The sequence below is a fragment of the Tenrec ecaudatus genome, chromosome 9 (assembly GCF_050624435.1).
Source record: "Tenrec ecaudatus isolate mTenEca1 chromosome 9, mTenEca1.hap1, whole genome shotgun sequence".
NCBI lineage: Eukaryota > Metazoa > Chordata > Mammalia > Afrosoricida > Tenrecidae > Tenrec > Tenrec ecaudatus.
The window spans coordinates 141,244,209-141,259,850 of NC_134538.1; positions in this window are offsets into that span (position 1 = coordinate 141,244,209).

The window sequence follows — 15,642 nt, forward strand, 5'->3', positions numbered from 1 at the left end:
AAATTCCCACAGCAGCGTGGAGCTCTGAAGAGTGCTGGCCCAGCTACCTTAGGCTGTGTGAGGAAGTGTGGCAGGCAGTAGGATGTTCCTTCTGTCATGTGGGATCACAGAGGATGGGTAGGATCCCCTCCAGCCATGCAGATGGGTCTTCGCCAAGAGAAGGTGGGCAGGTTTTTCCCAGCCACATGTTAAGTGCTGCAGAGGGTGGGCAGTGGGGGGGAGGGTTGTTTTGTTCTTATAAGTTGTTTTTGCATTTGCATTCAAGGCCTTCATTAAAGCAGTCATTTTGCAAATAATTTTCCCAGTCTGTGGCTTATCTTTTTAATGTCTTCATAGTATTTTCACATAACAAAATTAAAATATTTATGAAGTCCAGCTTATCTATTTTTCTTCCATGGATCATGTTTTTAATGTTATATCTAAAAATCATCTCAAATCAAGATCACCTTGCTTCTCTCCCACGTTATCTTTTAGAAGCATTCCTTGGAGTTTCATATTTATTAAAAAATTCCAACTCACTTCCCTGAAGTCAATTCTGACTCATAGCAACCCTGTAGGAAAGGGCATAACTATCCAGTGAGTTTCTGAGACTGTAACTCTTTAAGGGAGCAGAAAACCTTGTCTTCTTTCCACAGAGTTGGCTGGTAGTTTGGAACTGCTGACCTTGAGATTAGTAGCCCAATGAGTAACAACTACAAGGGGGCTCATCTGATCTCCCCTGGTGATGCAAGGTAGAAGGAGAATCCATCTCCACACAAGTCCAAGGCTGATTTCTACAAGGCAGAAATCAGATATGTCACTACTCTCCAACTTTCCTAACCTTATTCTGACACCAATCACCAAACCCAAGACACTCTCTTTTTCTGTTGGGTTCAATAATCTGCTGCAATGGCCATAAAGAACTCACAGACAATACTTATGACTAGGGGGTCTATTAGGGAAGTTAATGGTTGCAAGTCAGGATCAGAAAACAGTAAGGATACAGCTTTTATTCAAGCATCTCTTTTAGTGATGGTGGGATACACGTCTTCTCTGATGCTGAGCCTCTCAGCTATATGATTTTTTGGCCCTTGCTCTACTCAAACAAATGTTACAAAGTTCCTTTAAATTAAATCAAACCACACTTACTGTCAGTGAGTTGATTCTGAATTATAGAGACCGTATGTCTATCCTAGGCACTTTCATCGACATTACTGCCTACCTACTTCTAGAGGGACGTTGTTTGCTTGACTTCTGCCCATTGCCCTACATTCCCCAGCAACCATTAGGGGGAAGTGGTGGCAACTCAGAGAACAAAGTATCTTGGATTTCTTATTTGTGACCTCATCCTGAAAAGACACTCCCAGCAACACAGAGATGGATCTAATTGATTCACTCGGGACTCCTCAGGCCCTTGTTCTTTGGTCACTTCTTAATGTGCCTAAGGATACATTTCTAGAACATTGTATTAAAAGAATGGTTTAGATTAATGTAAGAAAGGAATTCTTGGTTAGTACGAGCCATTCTGGACTATTAAGAATAAGCTGTGTTAGATCTATGGTGTTTCCTTGGAAAAGTTGGTCTTGACTCTCAAAGTTTTTGTTATCAGTTATTACATCCTTCACTCCATCCCATCTACCTCATTTCTAGCTCTATGACAGATTTCTCTATGTCTCGGTGACTACTGCATAGGTATTTCAAGAACATGTGTTTTAAAGTAAAAACTCATTGTTCCTGTGATCAGTGGGTGGCTTTAGACAAGTTCTATCAATAATACATATGCCCCAGTCTGGTTAGGGTACCAAAAAAAATTCCAATCACACCAGTGACTTCAGAGAGGGGCTAGCTGGGCCAGTTCAGTTCAAGGTATAAAGATCATCTCAGAAGGTTATAACAATTGTATCCTGTAATTCCAAAGATATAATTTTGAATTTTAAAGGACACAGGATGATCATAGAAGCTTATTATGAAAATGTTTTTAAAAAGCTGAAAATCATTGGTGACAAAAAAGTCAGGAGGGATGAGAAACAGAAATGTGCATGAAGGGAGATATCAGTTGGTGTAAAAATATGAAAACAATAATAATTTATCAAGGGGTCAATGATGGTGGAAGGGGGTGGAGAGAGGAGATAATACCAAGGGCTCAAATAGAAAGTAAATGTTTAGAAAATGATGATGACAATATATGTACACATTACTTGATACAATTAATATATGGAATATTATAAGCACTGTAAGAAACCCCCCAAAATTATTTTTTTTAAGTCTGGAAAGTTGCACTGAGAAATTGTTCTGCATCACAATAATGGAACTGCTTATTCTATGAGGGCTATCCAACGTAAAATTTCCCTGCTCTGATCTTTTTGTTTCTCAAATGCAAAGAACATTTTGAAAGAACGTGATGTGAGCCCCTTGAGGATGGTAAAGCTGCTGTTTTGACATGGCTGAAGCTACAGAGTGCAGAATTCTTCTGGGAACTATTAGAGATCTGGAAACAAAGTCTTCAAAAGGGAATAGACCTAGTTGGAGGCTATGTTGGAAAACAGTAGGTTCCAATTTTGAAATCTTTGTTTGATAAAGGTGTCTATGATTTTGTAGCAGTAGTTTTTTTTACTTACCCTTATACACAAGTGTATGTATGCATGTAAGTATATTGTGTATATATGTTCATACTCACATATATTTGTGTGTGCGATTATATATACATACTCATGTATGCATATGTACTTACTGCCATACAGTCAACTCTGACACATGGTGACCCTGTAAGACAGGGTGGAACTGCCCCTGTGGATTGGAGAGACTCTAACACTTTACAGGAGTAGAAAACCCTGTCTTTTCTCCCCTGGAACAGCTGGCTGCTTCAAACTGCAAATCTTGTGGATCACAGTCCAGTGTCTAACCACTATGCAATCAGGGCTACTATACTTGTGAAGTGTGTGTGTATATACATATACAAAAGTGGGCATGTGTGGGGGGGTATTTCCATAATTTTATGTCAACTTGAAGATATACAAAGTGTAAGAGTGGTGTCCAACCTGTAAATCAGGTCACAGTCTGATGGTGTCTTTTTGTGGGTAAAGCTTTCTTATAAGGATGGCCCAGGGAACCTTCGCCCATACCCCTCTCTGCCCCCACCCCCACACACCAGCCCTTTCTGCCTTCACCTTACTGCTTGCTAGCCACCCAAGAGTCGATGGAGCCCTGCATGTTTTCACCAGCCTTGGAACCTACGCACCTTTGCACCCCCAGTCTGCGATCTTCCTGCATTCTGTATCACTGCATGTGCCAGTGTGAGGCTGAAGAGAGATTTATGGACTAGTACTGGACTTATGAACATGAGTTGGACTGGGCTGGGATGGTTTCTTGATATATAATTACTTCTTGAGATAAAGCTCTCTCCTAGAGGGGAAATTATTGCAATGATCAACATATAACACCCCAACTACACACACCACCACCACAGGGGAACCACAATCAGGAATGTGTGTGAGGACATATTAGACATGAACATAACAATAACTTATCATTTATCAAGGGTTTATAAAGGTGGGAGGGGGGAGGAGAGAGGAAAAAAAGAGGAGCTGGGAGCTGATACCAAGGGCTCAAGTAGAAAGAAATTTCTTAGAAAATGATGAAGTCTACCTATGCACAAAGGTGATTGATATAATTGATGCATGATTGTGTTAAGAGCTGTAAGAGCCCCCAATAAAATGATTCTTAATGGAATATAGCTCTCTCTTATACATATAGGAGTGTCACTGTATTTGTTTCTCTAGTCAACCTGTTCATATGTACACATACAGTGTGTATACATAAATGCCTACAGAGAAAAAACCGGATCAGAGAGAATCATATCTACAAAGTGTCCATGGAGTTTGGGGAAACTGGATGCAAACTACACTGGAATTCTGTAACTTTTCAGTAAGACTCACATCATTTCAAAATGAAATGTTTAAAAACTCAACATAGTTTTAAAATGGTGTAGGGAAATAAATGCTTTTTTTGGGATAAAGGCGGGTTCGGGGGGATCCTTAATTCCTTTAATTTAAAATATATATAGAAATGTCTCAACCACATAACAAACAAATAATCCAGAGTTTGCATTTTGACAAATTGTTTTTAAAAACTAATGTCTTTACTATGATGACACACATACTTTTTTTAAACGAGGGGAATTTTGTTAATTTAATAAATCATTTTATTGGTGGTTCTTACATATAACAATTCATCCATCCAGTATATCAAGCAGACATGTACAATTGTTGGCATCAACACATTCGAACCATTATCTTTCTTCTTGAGCCCTTTGATATTAGCTCCTCTTTTCCCCCTTCCCTCCCCACCCTCACCAACCCCTAATGCATTATGTATTGTTATTATTATTTATACATGTCTTACACTACCCATTCTATGCATGCACCTATTATCCTGGTATCCATCCCCCTCGAGGGGGTTATTCTACCATCATTGCTATCCGTTCTTCCTTGCCCCCCTTCTTCTCCCTTCCCTTTCCCTACCCTCCTGTTGTTGCTACTCCCATTACTGTTTCTGAAGGATTTGCCTATCCTGAGCTCCATAGAGTGAAAGCTCTCGTCTGTGCTGCTGTATGTACACCAGTCTAGTGGGATTTGTGAGGTAAGACTGAGATCTGAGATCATAGTGGGAGGGGTGGATTGGAAGGATTAAAGAAGTACAAGAGTGTTTTTCATCCGTGTTAAACTGCCCCTAGATGTATTTTTTTTCTTCTGTGCAGCCACTTTGTGCTGGAGTGTGTAATTATCTATGGATGGTCTCTGGGTCTCTACTTTGACCCCTCTCCATCACCTCAATGAGAATGTTTATTTTTGAAGTTCTAATGGAGGGAAACTTTTTAATTTAAGCAATTTTTTTCTACAAATAACTCTCAAAAGTCTCAGCTATTTCTTTCTAATCATTGTTTAAAATAAAAAATATACAAATGATGAGAAAAGAGACTCTACAAATAAACAAAGGTAAAGTCAATTTGAATTTTGAACTATACTAACCATTCATGACATGGATAAAATAATTTTCCCTTTCTGTGTTCTTCAACACAAATTTTCTCACCGGATTAGATCATTTGAAAGTATGAAGGGGCTTCAAAATGTTTGCAGAGTATGGAACTCAAAGATAATGTTATCTTTTTCCATAATATTTTGAAGCCTCCATAATTATATTATCTTTACATGACTCAAGTTGTCTTAGGTTCTCTAGTACTGCTATAACAGAAATACCACAAGTAGATGGCTTTAACAAAGAGAAATTTATTCTCTCACAGGTTAGGAGGCTACAAGTCCAAATTCAGGAAGACTTCCTCTTTCTGCTGCCTCTGGAGGAAGGTCCTTATCTCCTTCCAACATCTGTGGGTCTGCCATTCCTTATAGCTCTACCAGGGGCTTGGCATCAATCTTCTCCTGGATGTAGGGCATTCTCAGTTCAAGGGCCCTGGGGCCTAAGGACATGCTGTAGTCTCAGCTCTGCTTTCTTGGGGTTCCTGAGGGCCCTCCTCTCTTCTGACTAGTTTAACCATCTTTGCATCACAAAAGAAGTTGACTGGAGATACAACCTCATACTTTGCATGGCTCCTGCCTCATTAACATCACAGAGGTTAGGATTTACAATACATAGGATCACAAAATGGAGGATAATTACATCATACTGAGAATCATGTCAAGCTAAGGTCACATGTGCTTTTGTAGGATGCAATTCAATCCATAACACTTACTTAGTCACAATAAGCATCTAAAAGATTAAGTATGTTGCATGATGAAGTTGTATATATGAATACACATTTCTTCCTCTTTCAGAGGGAGTCAGTGCGTCACATTACTTTCAGCTCTGGGCCTACTGCTGAGCATCCTCCCATCTGTTTTATGCTCGATTCTGGGAAACCCCAGTAATAGCTCATTTAATGAAATTCCTAACAATATTAGGGACCGTGATGAAAACCTCATGCAATTGGGAAGTGTGTATATATATCGATATCTATATCTATCTATCTATCTATCTATCTATCTATCTATCTATCTATCTATATATATATAAAGCAGAAAGTTATAGTATGACAATTCCAAGTAACAGTTTGACGATTCTGCCAAATGTAAAATCACACTTCAATCTTTTCATAAATTTCACTACATGACAAGAATACAGAATAGATGTGCAGAACGCAAAACTATCTTTGTAGTCTCAAAGACATGGTTATAAGCACAATAAGACTTGCTTCTGCTAATACCTTAAAATTACAGAGTTTCTTTATCTATTAAAGAAATTGTGATCATGTTCTTGGGTCTGTTAACATTTAATTGGTTAAGCTAGTAACCTTTGCTCAAATGCATTTTTCAATGACAATAAATAAAAATGAGCAATGGTGCATGTGAATCAAACTGTAATAGTTTATTTTTGTGTTTAACCTCCCCTTTAATTGCACATTTTATTTGGTAATGATTTAATAGTCTCATATATCTCATAAAAACAAAACTTCATTGAATTTAAGAGCCAAACAACTTCTGAAGAAAAAATATCCATCTGTGTTCATGCACTGTGGAAATAATCTGCTGAAGAAGGAGCTTACTACCTCTTGTCTGTCAAATGTGTTTTACTGTGGTGGTTCCAGAGGTGTGGTGATGGTGGACGCTGCGGTGCTAGTGTTAGCCAATACAATCAGTCACCTATGGTGGACAGGTTTCAGCAGAGCTCCAGACCAAGGGAGATGAAGAAGAATGGTGAAAGTGACATAGGGGCTACCTCTGACCATTTATATCCTCACAAGGAGAAAGGGGAGCCCAACTCCACATCTGCCCTAGGATGATTTTTATGAGGTAGAGGTCAGACATGCCTTCACCCCTCATCCTCCTTTATCTTATTCTCTTAAACCAACAGGTCCTCCCATGGTACTCAACTTCTCTGCTGGGCTTAATAATCCAGTGTAATAGGGACTCAGAATTTAGGAATAATAGTCATGATTATGGGGTTTTATTAGGAAAGCTAACAGGCCACAAGTCAGGATCAACCATACAAAAAAATTTTTTTGTCTGAAATACCTCTTCTTAGCCATATTCACTGGCATGATGTCTGTGTTATTCTGGGTAGACTAGAGAAACAAATTCATAGAGACATATATGTGTACAAGACAGAGATTTTTTATAAAGAGCAATTATACATTAAGAAAGCATCCCAATCCTGTTCAGTACAAGCCCATAAGTCCGATATTAGCCCATATGTCTGATACCAATCTATAAAGTCCTCTTCAGAATCATTAAGCCCATGCAATGACACTGTAGAATGATCACAGGCCAGTGGGTGGGAAGTCAGTGGTGGTAGAAGCATCTCGGCTCTGACAGGGCTCTCCATGGGGCTCCTCCAGCTCCCAGGGCTGCATCAGGATAGGTCCATGTGGCTTCTCCTCAGGGATGCCCAGTAGGAAGTAAGCAGAGAAAGAGAGAGAGAGAGAGAGAGAGAGAGAGAGAGAGAGAGAGAGAGAGAGAGAGAGAGAGAGAGAGAGAGAGAGAGAGAGTCTGTCTCCTGCCTCCATGGAGGAAATCAAGGAATTCCCAGAATTCTCAGGAGAAGACCATGCCCACCCAGAGGTCTCATTGGCTATGATCCAATTGACAGACTAGATGCCACCCCTTCACTCTTAATCCACTCAAGTCCCAAATTGATACCAGATTATGTAACTACCACATCTCTCTTGGATCCTCAGCTTCAACCACTTGACCTTTTGGCCTCTGGTCCCCAACCCCCTGGGGAAAATGTTTCAGAGCTCGTTTAGCACTGATAAATGCCCACAGGGCTCTCCCCTCTGCTTCCCGCCTGCAGGCACCCACATGTGCTCATGTGGAGAGTCAGGAATCCCTTTGGCCTCAGCTGCCATAACTGCTTCTGCATGTAGGGAGTCTTCCATTTGCTCCAAAACTGGCTCTTCTTTCTTTCTTCTCTCTGTTCCTGCTTCTAAAACAGCTCACTTATTTTACCCACTGGAAAGGCGAATCTGGCCAACAATGTCACACTAGTCTCATGCATCCTACTTGAACACTCCTACCAGAACATTGGTAGACAGTAGGAATATTAGGGCTAGAAGAGTCATTCCAACTAATTTCACTTCACAGCAAAAGGCCTAGTGATCTAATTCAGAAAATTAGTCAATGGCAATCTTATTTTACATAATATTAATTGGGAATTCCAAAACACTTCATCGTGCCCACAAAGAGGCGCACATATTTCAGAGGCAACTATTTAGCAAGAACAAGGAGACACAGTGTGCTAATCCGAGATGACTAAAGAAACAAATCCAAAGACACTTATGTGTACAAGAGAGAGCTTTATGTCAAAGAGCAATGGCACATTAAGAAAACATCCCAATCCAGTCCAGATCAAGTCCATGAGTCCATTATTAGGCCACATGTCTGACACCAGTCTGTAAATTCCTCTTCAGACTCACACAAGACATACAATAATGCTGAATACAGGAAGATCACAGTTCCAGTGGATGGAAAGTCTTGTGGATCCATTGGCAGTGGCAGCATCTTAGGGCTAGCATGGGTCTCCACATGGCTCCTATACTGCCAAGGCTCTGGCTGCCATCAGCATAGATCCATGTAGCTTGTTAATAGGAATGTCTTGCAGGGAGATGAAGCAGAGAGAGTGTGTCCCACCTCCAGCAAGCTATGTATCTCTGTAGTACCTCCAAATGAAGACACCAAGCCATGACCTGATTGATGACCTAAACTCCACCCCTTCACTCTTAATAGTCTCAAGTTGGCACCAGTTTATGTAACTACCACACATTGTATGGATTCTAATCAGAAAAAGTCTATTTCATGGTTATATCCTTTCCCCATAATTATTTAAATCAATCTGAGCAAATAATCCGAGACACTGGATGTATGAAGAAGAATGCAGCATCAGTACTTGAAGAGGAGTCCTTAGCAACCTGAAATATGCAGATGGCATACATTTGCTCACTAAAAGTGAAGAGGTCTTGAGACAATTATGACTGATGAAGATTTAAAAAACAAACAAACAAACAAACAAACAAAAAACTACAGGCTGCTAGTGCATGTGCAAAAAACCACGGCTTCATGTCTGAGTGCAGTGCTCTCAGGTTCCTCCTCCCCTCCTTTTCTTCCTTCATGTCCAGGATGCTACAGAATGCAGGAGTCACAGAGAAGACCTGAGATCCCTGGTTCAAGAGCTCTCCACCGTCAACCTGATGGCTGAGTTCGCCAGAGACACCAGACTGGAAAGAGAGATCAGCAAGATGATTGATAAGCTAAAATTCCACGTGAAAACACGGACAGCTCAGTCAGCCACAATAATATGGGTTATAAGTGTCACATTATACATATTGCAAAGTACGTGGATCAACTTGAATGTCTGGAAATATTACTCTGTATCTGCCGCTGTGGTGCGGAGCAAGTGGATAACCCCAGCAGATCGCCTCGTAGCGTTTCCTACCAGAGGAGCAGGCTGTGCTGGGGTTACTTGTTGGTGTGGGCTCTGTAACACAGTAGTGGCCATCCTGCTCCGCCCTTTCAGCTGGGAAGGAACATGATGGCAACTGCAAGGCTTTGGAAACATGCTCACTGAGTAGGTTAAAGATCTGTTTCTCTTTTGTTTCCAAGAACCAAGCCCCATTTCATTGCTTTGTTGAACACATTTGCTCTCGAATTTTACATGGGATCCTCCAGTAAGAATCATGGTTTTGGACACTTATTGAGTCAGAAAGATGAATTTATGATCCTGTGTACTAATCAACACAATCCCAGATTTATGGAACCCGTGTAATGCTGTGGGATGCCTCCTTCCTGTGACTTGTGACGTGTACTCTTGACGTGTTTTGTTTCACATTGCCAACTGCAAAGACAACCATTTCTAACAATTTAGGGACTTTAAAACTGAGTGCTATTTTCCATTCCAGATTACAAAGTAATGTAATTTTAGTATCACTACTAGAATTTGAAACTGTGCTCTTTATCTCCTGCAGTACAACTAGAAGAATAACACGAATTGACCTTTCCTGAGGAGTATTTTTTTCTTCTTCTGTTTAAAATGTCATTTATTGGACAACCCTTTGCACAGGGTAGCTCACTTCTTTGAAACTGTTGATGTTTTGTTATTGTGTTTCATAAATGCGCTCATGAGACCACATGTAATGTTTGGTTTGAATTGTGTTTGGTATTTAATACATTGAAAATTTAACTTTATTTTATAAACATGTAATAGTTATGCTCTACAGAGTGGGACAAGTTTAAAAAATAAAACTAGGAAGCCCCAAAACAAAACAAACTAGAGTCGTTCGTACAGATTACTCCTCAACATTACAAAAACAAATGAACTCACCACCATCCAGTCAATTCTGACTCGAAGCAACTCTGTGGTTGAAAGAGACTGGGACTTTGTAGGAGTAGACAGCTCATCTTTCTCCCTCAGAGCAGCTGGTGGTTCATACTGCCGACCTTGTGGCCCACAGCCCAACATGTAACCTACTGTGCCACCAGGACAAACACCCTCAACTCCTCCCCTCGGGACCAACAGACAGCATCATGATGAAATGATAAACACAGAAAAGTGCACAGCTGCCAAAAGCTCCTTTCCCTGGGATCCACCACCAGCCCCCTGGAAGCAGCAGTCCAAATCAAATGCAAGCAAATCTATCGCTTCCATGTTTCAGCGGTGCCTGACCCAACTCAGGGTCTTTTCAGTGATCTCATATGTGTATGTATACATACATGCACACATGTGTGTGCCCATATGCATATACACACATATTCAAACAAGTATGGAAAACTCCACTATCTTTTCATTCCATTTTTACATGAATTTTTTGAAGTCCTTCTTCAGATATAGATAGATAGATAGAAATATACATATATAGGTAGAGATATTTTCAGCCTCTAAATATAGGTAATGGTTTTCATTCATAATAGCTTGTGCATATTGATTGATCAGTAATACCTTTCAAAAATGACCTTATAAAATTGTGAAATGAAAGAAGGCAATTTTTTTATGTTCTCACCTGTGCAGTGAGTTATTTCATGAGGTTCTGCTAGCCGTAGACATTAGTCTTTGTAACTCCCACCAGATGACCCTTCCCAGATAGGTCTGAGTAAGATAAAGTGGAGGCAGACACTAATAGGATTCAGCTTTGAGTGACTGCTAACAGGATTAAATGGGGTTGTCCTCCTGCTGGGTATAAAATACCCCATGCCAAAGCAGGAAGGGAGGCTCTGCTCCCAGCAAAGCAGAAGAGCTAAGAAGAGAGTGTGTCTTTTGGACCGCCAACTTCTTGCATATGGAAATTCCTTGATTCAGGAGACAACTCTGACCCCAAAGGAGTGGCTGAGAAGAAAAGGAACGAGTGTGTGAGACAGGGGTGGACCTCCAAGTCTCCAAAGTAAGTACAGCTGAGCGCCGCAAGAAACCAGCTTCTGGAGTGAGACGCCTCTAAGCACTTAAGTGGAAGCGCTGGGTGTGCTGACCCCACAGAACTGGAGCCTAGACCCTTCAGGTAGATGCTTACAGCAGAATGACATGTCCTTTGGTCATTCATTGGTTGTCCTAAGAGAGCTATGTAACATTGCTCGATAAGGGCAGAAGCCAAACCAAGACTTTGAAGGCCAGAAAGAGAACCGCCTGTGGGCACGGTGGGGAAGAATCTGTCCTAACTGGATGACGGTATCCTGAGCATTTCTCATCTGCATTGTAACCTGTTACCTGTGAACTTCCCAATTAAATCCCATAACCGTGAGCATTATCTGTAAGTTGTGTGGCTACTGCAATGTATTTGAGTTCCCAGCAGAAAGGTAGAGGTCTGTGAGAGACAGACAGCTTTTGATACCGGCTCTTCTCCCACACCTGGGGTGTAGCTGTGACCCATTTCCCAGCACCGGTACCTCTGAGACTCCCACTCTATCGCCACTCCCCAGGACTAACCACATAGGCGGGTTGTCCAGGCCAGTCTCTCATTGTCACTCAGTCACTTGAAAGTGCTTGCCACCCTGCTTCCATGCACACCTCAAGAGAAACTTGAGCTACTCCTGCCTTCCCAGGGAAATGACACTAATATTAACATAGAGAATTGAATTGGCAGAGGCAACAGGATTCAGTTGCTTTTGCCAAGGCAACTGGCAAATTTCAATGGTACCTTTGTTTTGAGATGCAACTCAAAGGAGGGATTAGTGATTTGGATTTTTAGATCACTTATTAGGGTGATTTATGGTGTGATTGCTGGATTATTCTGTCAAGATGTTGTGGTAGTCTTGATAATTAAGACCTCCTCAGGCTAACTGTTCCCACACAGAATTAGTTTCTGAAACCTTCAGGAGAAATTCTCTGTCCTATAGGCTTGCTTTGAGTCAAAATCAACTCCACACACAGAAGACTTGGATTTGGGGCACTGTGATATATTCTCCTGAGCAAATTTAGCAACTTCTAAAGAGTTCAAATTCTTAGAAAGGTCTTCCGTGTTTCCCTCTTGCTTAGTCTACGGGATCCCCAGTGGCATAGTGATCAGGAGTTTGACTGTTACCAGAGGACATACACAGGTGCAGATAGAGTTTGCAACACAGGGATACAGGACAGATAACGCCCCCAGGGCCAATAATGAGAGAATGGATACCAGGAGGGGAAGGGGAAGGTGGGGAGAGAAGGGGGGACCGATCATAATGATGGACATATAACCTGCCCCAGGGGGATGAACAACAGAAAAGTGGGTGAAGGGAGACAGTGGTCAGTGTAAGGCATGAAAAAAAATTTATAAATTATCAAGGGTTCACAAGGGAGGGAGTGTGGGGGAGGGGGAAATGAGCTGATGCCAATGGCTCAAGAAGAAATAAAATGTTTTTTTGCAGCATATGTACAAATGTGCCTGACACAATGGATGGATGGATGGATGGATGGATTGTGCTAAAAGCTGTAAGAGCCCCCAATAAAATGATTATTTTTTTAAAGTCTGGCTGTTGACTGAAAGGTGGAGAAAGAAAGACGTGGCGGTATATTTTCATGCAGATTACCACCTTTGAGCTCGATGAGGGAGTTCTACTGTGAGCGATAAGGTTGTTGAGTTGGAATGGAAACAACTCAATGGCAGCAGGTATTGATCAGTAGTGCAAACACTAACTTCTCTGCTAGGAAATCAAGTCTCAACCTCCTCAATTTTCATTCATGCTGTTTTTATAACTTAGAGTGTCTGCTTCTTTCAATCCTATCTCCTCACCCTTCGTTCACTCTACTCCACCCCGACCCCCAGCCTCTGGGTTGCAAACAAGATCCATTCATACGTCTTTAAGTTTTTAGGTGGAATTTTTAGGTGACTTGGAAACGGGAACTCGTTCAATCCCATCGAGACGATTCCGACTCCCAGTGACTCTATAGAGCAGGTAGAAACTGCCCGTGTGGGTTTCCGAGACTGTGACTCTTCACAGGAGTAGAAAGTCTCATCACAGTAGAGTGGTGGCTGGTGGTTTAGAACTGCTGACTGCGAGATGAGCAACCCAACACATAAGCACTGCCCCACCAGGGCTCCAGGAAACTGGAACAGGTGGTTCTTAGTTAGCCCTACTTGAGTGTCAGGAGAGGTTTTCGAAGACTTTTCAGTGATTTAGAAGCTGGTGTGCAATCAGTGAAGGTGATCCTAATCAAGACATGGTTGAGGAGGGTTTAGCTCAAGGAGGCGTGGTGAAACAGTGATGAAGTGCTTGCCCACAAACCAAGAGGCTGAAGACTTCTACCCATCTTCCACTCCATGGAAGAAAGATGTGGAATTCGGCTTCTAATACAACGGTACAGCCTTGGAAACCACGGGAGCAGGGTTACTTTGTCCTACAAGGTTGCAAGCAATCTTAGGTGCTGGGTCAAACATTTCAAACTCACGGAACTATGGCCTAACCTTAAAGGACAAGTAAGATTATTCATAAAATGGATATTTACCTCCCAGGGGCTGCATGGAGACATTTTCTCGGAACTCCCTTTACATGTCTAGTTTAGAAATACTGCTTATTTTGCTGATAGAAAGGATTCAAAAGATTTCACCCAAAGTGGAAATCAGTTTGTTGTTCTTGTCCTTGTCAGGTTCTCTCAAGTCAGTTCCAAACTCACAGAGAGTCTATGTGTACAGCAGAATGAAATACAGCTTGGCCCCGTGCCACCCTCACAATGGTTGTGCTCGAGTCCGTTGTTCAGCAAGCATCAATTCAATCATAATCACTGTAAAAGTGACAGGATTCTGTTTTCAGCTCATGAGAAGATTGAGATGAAGGGTTGAGTTCTTAATATTTGCGTGTTCCCGAATAAACAGCTTAGAGTGATTTATAAGTTGATATGACATGCCGATAATCAATTCCTGAAGCAATAGCAAACTGGATCATTAGTTCTGCAGACTCGGCCAAGTGTTCAGAGACTACAGATATTGGAGAGAACAGCTAGCAACATGTGGAAGACATTCAGGACTCAATTTTGTAATGCAGTAAGGTTTCTGTTCCATTTTGTAAGCTAAAACACTATTTTGGAGGCAAGCACACTGTCAAAGAGGATACCACTGGCAGGCAGCGGTTATCTAGATCAAATGGTTGCTAGGCACACAGGGATAGCTGTAGAACTGAGCTGCCTTTCTGAGAGTGGATTCCTGGAAGTCTCCAAATTGAGTCTCATATAAGTAAAACACAAAACCAAAAAAACCAACACACGAAGAGTAAACAAATCTCACAGCAGTGCAAATCTTTCAGCCAGCACTGTGGGACTGCACTGTGGAGCCCTCACGCCCAGGGGGGACCCCACCAATTGCTGTCGCAACATTTCAATCTGCCTTCAAATGAATTCAAGAAACATGTATAGAACACCTTCAGATTTTCTTCGTTATTTTTTTTGGCACTGTGCTTGGTTGAAGTCGGGGCTATACTAGTGGAATAAGTCGAGGTTGCCCACGGCCTGGCTGCAGAGGTCCACAGATACGTGCAGTCTGGCGATTCCAGCTGTGAGCCAGCAGCAGTACAGGGCCATTCAACGTCTTTTGCGAACACTTCAAGCATGCAATTAATTTTCCTTTTTCTGTCCAGATTGAGTGAGACCCTTCGGTAGTTCCGAGGGGGCGGTCCAGTGCCATGCTGTGAGGCTCCAGGGCAGCTGTGCCCAGCAGGGCCTTTGATTGGGGTCTGGGGGCGGGGCAAGGTCAGAGTGGTTCCCCCTGGGGGGGCGGGACCTTATTTGGAGTCCACTGCCCCAGAGGTAATAGAGTCTGGCACAACTTTAGTGATTGGAAAAATGGAAAGAAGCGGTGGGGGGACACTTTGCCCTGAAACCCTCATTCCTTTCTGATTGAACCCCACAAGGAGGACACAAAGCTGAAAAACATTCCCAGGGGTCCCCTTCTGGCTGCGCGGGGCAATGGGGTTCTGGCCTCCTCTTCCTTCCAAAGGGATGAAGGGGTCTCAATGAAGAGACCTTTTCTCCGTGGAGATTCTAAATCCCGGAGGGCGGCTAAGCCGCGGGCTGAGGGCGGAGCGAAGGGGTGTCAGCGGGTGACTTGCTCTGCGGGACCCCGCCCGGGTGCGCCAGCCGCGCCCCCTCCGGTCCCCTCCCTGAGCGAGCGCGCGCACTCCTCGGTCGTGCGCAGCGCGGGCACTACTCGGCTCGCGCACGCGC